This window comes from Corvus brachyrhynchos, unplaced genomic scaffold (assembly GCF_000691975.1).
Source record: "Corvus brachyrhynchos isolate BGI_N302 unplaced genomic scaffold, ASM69197v1 scaffold220, whole genome shotgun sequence".
Classification (NCBI taxonomy): domain Eukaryota; kingdom Metazoa; phylum Chordata; class Aves; order Passeriformes; family Corvidae; genus Corvus; species Corvus brachyrhynchos.
The window spans coordinates 4,742,946-4,748,940 of NW_008236209.1; the positions used below are offsets into that span (position 1 = coordinate 4,742,946).

Consider the following 5,995-nt stretch of genomic DNA (forward strand, 5'->3'; position numbering starts at 1 on the left):
GAGTGGCAGGATGCACAAGGGGATGGAGGGAATGAGGCACAAAGAGGCAGAAATGAAGGTTCTGGGTTTTAGTCAAAATTTCAATAAACTAAAAGGGTTTTGTGCTGTGGAAAACAAGAGCTTCTGCTTTATCTGCAGATTTTGTGAAATAACAGTTCAAAAAGTCAGTGGCAAATACACTGAATTGTGCTGGGGGGAAATTGTCTTTTCCAGTAGGAATTTTATCATTTCCAGGGTTAATTCTGGAATTACTGAGTGCGTGTGAACACACAGATGCAGATTTACAATGTGCACAGATACACTGAACTTGATCACAGTAGCTCTACAAAGGTATTTTAACTTGAAATGTTAATGGAATTCTTCTAAAATAGATTTCATTTGCTCTTCTTTTCATGTTTTGCTCTATATCAATTACATAGTTCTGAAAATTACTCAGATCCATCCATACAAATATGGTTTATTGTTTATGTCCTTGCAACTGGTAACCTTTAGGCTTGGAAATTCTTGAAAATGCCCATAATAATGATACTTTTAAGTGATCTTGACAAATAAACTGCTGTATTTATGAAGAGATAATGAATATTCTGCCATGATAATTTCTGCTTTATTTTCATTATAGGAATCAGTTTCATTAAAAAAAAAATACTCTGAAAGTTTAAATATTATTGTATAACTTGGATGTTTTCCTTAGCCTACAAAACAGGATAATTGATGATTTTAAATCTTTTATCATTTCCTTATGGGCCAATTCCTTAAGCTTTGTAACCTGAGTGTATTCCTGAGTTTCTCTGTGAAAATCACTATTTATATTGCATTTTTATGATTTGTATCAGTACGTGTAGCAAAGAAACTACTACAAACCTTCAACTGAAGTACCTCCACTATGGTCCAGGACACCTGGTCTGGGCATTTTGAGTGTCAGATGCCCGGAGAACCGGTCCAGACGTTTGTATTGAGTTGGTTTTCTGTGTATATAAAGGGTATTTATAATCTTGTATTAACAGAGTCATCATTGGAAATGCTGATTTCCTGCTTTCGAAGCCTGCTCAGCTATTTTTATATAAAACGTTGGTCTTCGCCTTAATTTTTTTTGGTGAAAAGTTGTGCCATAGATATTTTAACTTATCTACAGATCCTTTACAGAGTTTGCTTTGGCTTCTCTTAATTAATTTTTTTTTCCTCAATTTGTCCTAATTTGTTTTCTCCTCCAAATGCATCTCAAAGTTGGTTTGCTTTTTAAATTTTTTTTTTTTTTTTTTTTTTTAAGTTTTGGAAGATCCCTTCATCTGCATGCTTTGGTAGCTCGAGTTTTTCCTCTGTAGTTTATTGTTTATAGTTTAGAAGAACCTTTTATTGAACCCCCCTGAAGTAATGCTTGTACAAATGTATTTAGGGTGGCCCAGATGGTCAGAGAAAAGGGCTATTTAGCATTGGTAAATTTGTCTACTGACTCAAGGATATTTTTCTACGTCTGTCAAGTTTGGGACTATGGAGAAATGAAATAAAGGTGAACTAACTCCTTTTCCTATATGAACTTCTCTGTTTCTGTGTTTATTATGGCCTTGGAAATGTTCAGTTCCATTCAGAGCAACAAGAACTAAATCCACATCAGGGCTCAGACCTAATTCTTCAGTTCCCACCATATAAATTACTTTATTATTTATGGAGAGGCTTTTCAGAATTAGAATTTTGTACAGAACTTGGAACCCTCTGTCCCAGGAGCAGTGAAATGTTGTCCCTTCCCAAAGGGATTTGTGTCCAATGAAGGCACTGCACACCCAGCGCTGACACAGCTCAGTTCGCATGAAGGGGGTTGAGTTGTGGAGCTTTTTAAAAGCTATTTTTAAGCTAAATGTGAGCTCTTGGTGCTGTTTTCATCCCATCCCTTGGCATTTCCCAAGTTAAAAACCTCCAGAGCTAAATCCCGTGGCCTATGACCTCAGCCCCAATCCACGTGGATGGAAACTGGGAAAAGTTGTTAAAGCTGATGCTTCTTGGCTTTAGGAGCAATTCCGGTGCTGAAAGTACCAGCCCGGCTGTCCTGGGGAGCTCCCAGTGCGGTACCACGGCTGAGGGGCAGGATTGAAATTTAATTCAAAGCCAGGAATAGTGAAAAAGAGCCGGAAAGGATCGCACGGAAAAGGACTTTGGTGCGTGGGGGCATCCCGGGCTGGTGTCGGGCGGGGACACGGGGGGAAAGAAGGTGCAGGCGGATCCCGCAGCTCCGGGCTGCCTTTGGTGGCAGAGGCGGGCAGGTGGCGGTGTGGCCGCGTCCTGCGGATCCTGTGGGCACACGCTCACCCGGCTCCTCTCCTGCACTGCAGATTTGCACAATCCTGATTAATTAAACTCTCAACGCTCCGAAGTCACCCAAACTCTGAGCTCAACCCCCGCCCAGCTTTGGAATTACGGCTGCAGAGAGGGTGGGTAAAACCAGAGAGAACGTGGATGGAGAGGAGTTATATCTGTCCGACCCTAAAGATTTATTAACAAATGTTGCTGGGACCCTGAGCTCGCATGTTTTGGAAAAAGCCCACCCCGAGCAGGGTGGTGCTGCAGCTCCATTGCCACCTGGTGGCAAAAAAACCCCAGGAATTGGGGAAAAATGCCTGGAACTGTCCCCATACTTCATATTCCAGAATGAGCAACTATTTCTGTCTCGATGAAAAATCAAATACTAAAATAAATCGGGCATTTAGTAAAGAGGAGACTGAGATCAGACTGAAGGTGCAGCCATAAACCAGGAACATATTCCAGTTTAGTTTCCCCACATGGATTTCGGTTTGGGGGCACCAAAGCTGCTCCGTGGGATGAGGTGATGCATGACCAGCAGGGACAGCTGGGGTCGCCACTCCAGCTCCACGTTCCTGCTGCAGGGAGTGAGGGGAAGGGTCATGGGAGGAGAAAGAAACTGGAACAAAAGGTGTTTTCTGGTTATTTTTTTGCAGTTGTTATTTTAGTGGTGAAATAAAGTAGAGGAAAGGGCAGGAAATGTGAAAATGTTCAGACTTTATCTACTATTTGATCTTGCTTTTTGGTTATTTCTTGCTGGAAATATGGAATAATCTTGGACTGTGTAGAGTTTTTCACTGGAAAAAGCTCATTTGACTTTTTTTGAAAGAAAAATTCCCACCAGCCTCAATCTTCCCTTGGCAGTCTCCTCCTCTTTTCTGTTGAATGTGAAATTTTCAATTAAAGGCCCTTTACTTCTTCCTTCCGAAGATTTTGGGCTTGGCCAAAATTCAGAGGAATTTGAAGTGAATTTGAAGGAGTCACCCAGCAGGTGCCACCCCCTCAAGGAAAGACAGAGCAAGAGAGCAGCAACCACACCAGGAGAGCCCATTGTGGGAAGGGTAAATCCTTGGAATGGCACCTGGGAACAGACACCCCATCAGGTCAAAGACCACGGGTTAATTAACCTGGGTTTAATGTTCTATTAATCATTTCCCTCTGTAACAGTTGCAAACCCATTGCAACCAAACCCCCCAGACCTTCATTCCCATACCAGTAATAAATGGCTCACTGTGATCCGAACTATAAACAGATTTCATGAATTCTGCCAGAAATTGAATATTGAATTATTTCTTTATGCCCACATGTCTTTCCTGGTTTGCTTAATTCTGCCAAATATTTAGCTCAGCCTTCTCTTCTCTCAGCAGCCCACACTCTCCTGGCTACATCATCCCATTTTTGGACCATTATTTAAAATTTCGGTCTTTTTACAGAGCCTGGCCAAGGAATCAAAACTGATCAGGGAGGAATGAAATAGCTGAACATGTTCAGCTCCTGTGTGGGGATCGGGTCATGGGCTCCTCACGAGACACCTGCACAGCCAAGCAGCGGGGTTTGACCCCAGCCCAGTAATGCTGGCACAGGCTCCCTGGTTTAGCCCTTTTTGGGAAAAATCCTGCTGGAATGTGCCTTTTGTCTAAACACTGAGCTCAGGGCCATGGGAACAAGATGGACAATTTTTTGCGTGTTCTACAATCAACTTCACAAATACATGAATTTCTGAGTTTCCATTCTTTAAAATATTAATTTGTCCAGGTTTTTTTTCATACAAAACCCTGAGTGTGTGGCTGAAAATGCCATTTCTTGCTGCCATTGGGGGCTGTGAGCTGGCTCGCTGCTGCCATGATCTGCGTCCTCAGCAAGAACCAGGACTCACAATTTTCCAAGTGTTGCTGATGGCCTGAATGACAGGCAGAAAATACTGACAAAATAATCCTTGTCCAGCAATTAGCAGTAAAACCCCCGTAATTTGTGCAAACATTCCCAAATAAAGACTCCTATCACCTTTGCAGGTTATTTTCAGTTGCTTTCCCCCGTTTAATTCAGCTGAAGAAGCTAAGATGTTAAACCATTCAGTGCTGTCGCTGCTCCGTGCCCCCGTGTGTCCTGTCCTGGGGGAGCAGGAGCAGCTGGCTCTGCCGGAGCCGTTCCCTGCCGTGCTCCCAGCCCGGGGACAGGGATGGGGACAGGGACGGGTGGCAGCGCCGGCTGCTCGCTGCTCCCACGCCAGAGCCATGTGTTGATTCACTCTGTAATTGATTTGGGCAACTCGAGGCAATCGGTTTCCAAGATACCACATCCTTCAGATATTTAAAACCCCTCACTCTGGCAGTGTATTATATTTAAATGTCGATGGATGATCCGGGTGTGTATTTATAGCCACGCTCAGATGGGCTCTGGGAACGGGCTGTGGATGGCTGGGCAGGGAAGCGTGTGTGGCCAGAATTCTGAGGGGGCTGGGGCAGTGGGGGCCCCTCTGAGTCCCCCCAAAATCAATGTCTCACCATGGGTCAATGCATCAGAAGTTCTGTTGGCTCCACCACGCTGGGGTTCAGTGCAGCTCCAATTTACACCCAGGCCATGAGCAGTTATTAGAGACTGATTTCAGATTTTCCTTCACAGCAGTGATTCCTGATTTCCCAGCCTGGGGCAGTGACTGGTCCAGCCAGGTGAGGTACATTTTGTTTGCTGTTCCTGTCATTCCTCACAGTCACCTTCCCACCTCCACACCACAGCCATGGCTCACACACGGATCACTCCCTTCCAGCAGTGAACATTGGCTTCCTGGATAAAAGAAATTTCCAAAGAAGAGAGAGGAAACTGCCGTGATCTCCCTCTGGATTTCCAGCAAAAAAAAAAATGTGGAAATTTTGGTTAAATTGGTTATTATGAGGCCTGGAGCTGCACACACATCTTGTGAGCTCAGGGTTTCCATACGTGGAAAGAAAACTTGTGTATGTAGAAGAGGGGACAGCTCTGAAGCAGGCACAGCGGCAGGGATAACCCAGGAGGTGGATGGGGACAGGGACACACAGGTCACCCCGTCTTGGACTGGCTCTGCAGGTGCAGCTCTGAGCAGGAACGACAGGAAGTACCTGGAGAGGAACAGTTCCCAAACTCCTGCTTTGGGCTTCTGGAGCAAGAGGAACACTCACCCAGATGCCGAAGCCTGGCATGAGCCCAGCTTGGGCAATGCAGAGCTTTCCTTGGTTTAGCTCAAAGCAAGGTGTAAAACACACTAAGAATGGAGATAAAACAAAGGCTTGGATTTGTGGCCTCCCTGCTCTGCCACCACCACGATTAAAGTGGGGATCCAAGATCCAGGATCACACATCAGCCAGAGGCTGGACTCGATGACCTCAAAGGTTTTTTCCAACCTAAAGGGTTCTGTGAATTCTTCCTTTCATCCATGCCTTGGGCGTGGATGGCCCCAGGAGGCCACAAAAAAAAGACCAATCCAGCTAGGAAGTGCAGGTAACAAAGGTTATACTGAGACACAAAGTGTCCGTGCACGATGGAGAAATGGAAACTGGTAAAAGAAGGAGAAGGGTCGGGAATGCAGGGAGTGCCAGCCATGGACATCCAGGTGCTGGGGGAGAGAGAGAGGAAGAGCAGCAGGGAATGGGAGCAGAACACAGCAACGCGGTGGGGTTTGAGGGGCTGGCCCTGGCTGACCCTTCAGAAGGCTCAGAGCAGTCAGCTG

The 5,995-nt window shown here is 45.2% G+C and overlaps 1 protein-coding gene across 1 annotated transcript in view; it reads left to right on the forward strand.

Moving 5' to 3' along the window:
• Positions 1 to 1,534, forward strand: part of HDX (highly divergent homeobox) — a 37,692-nt gene extending 36,158 nt beyond the window's left edge. The window contains 1 exon segment of the mRNA XM_008641526.2: positions 1 to 1,534. This exon segment is cut by the window's left edge and continues 4,967 nt beyond it. The gene's annotated coding sequence lies outside the window, so the exon portion shown is untranslated.
• Positions 1,535 to 5,995: the final 4,461 nt, after the last annotated feature.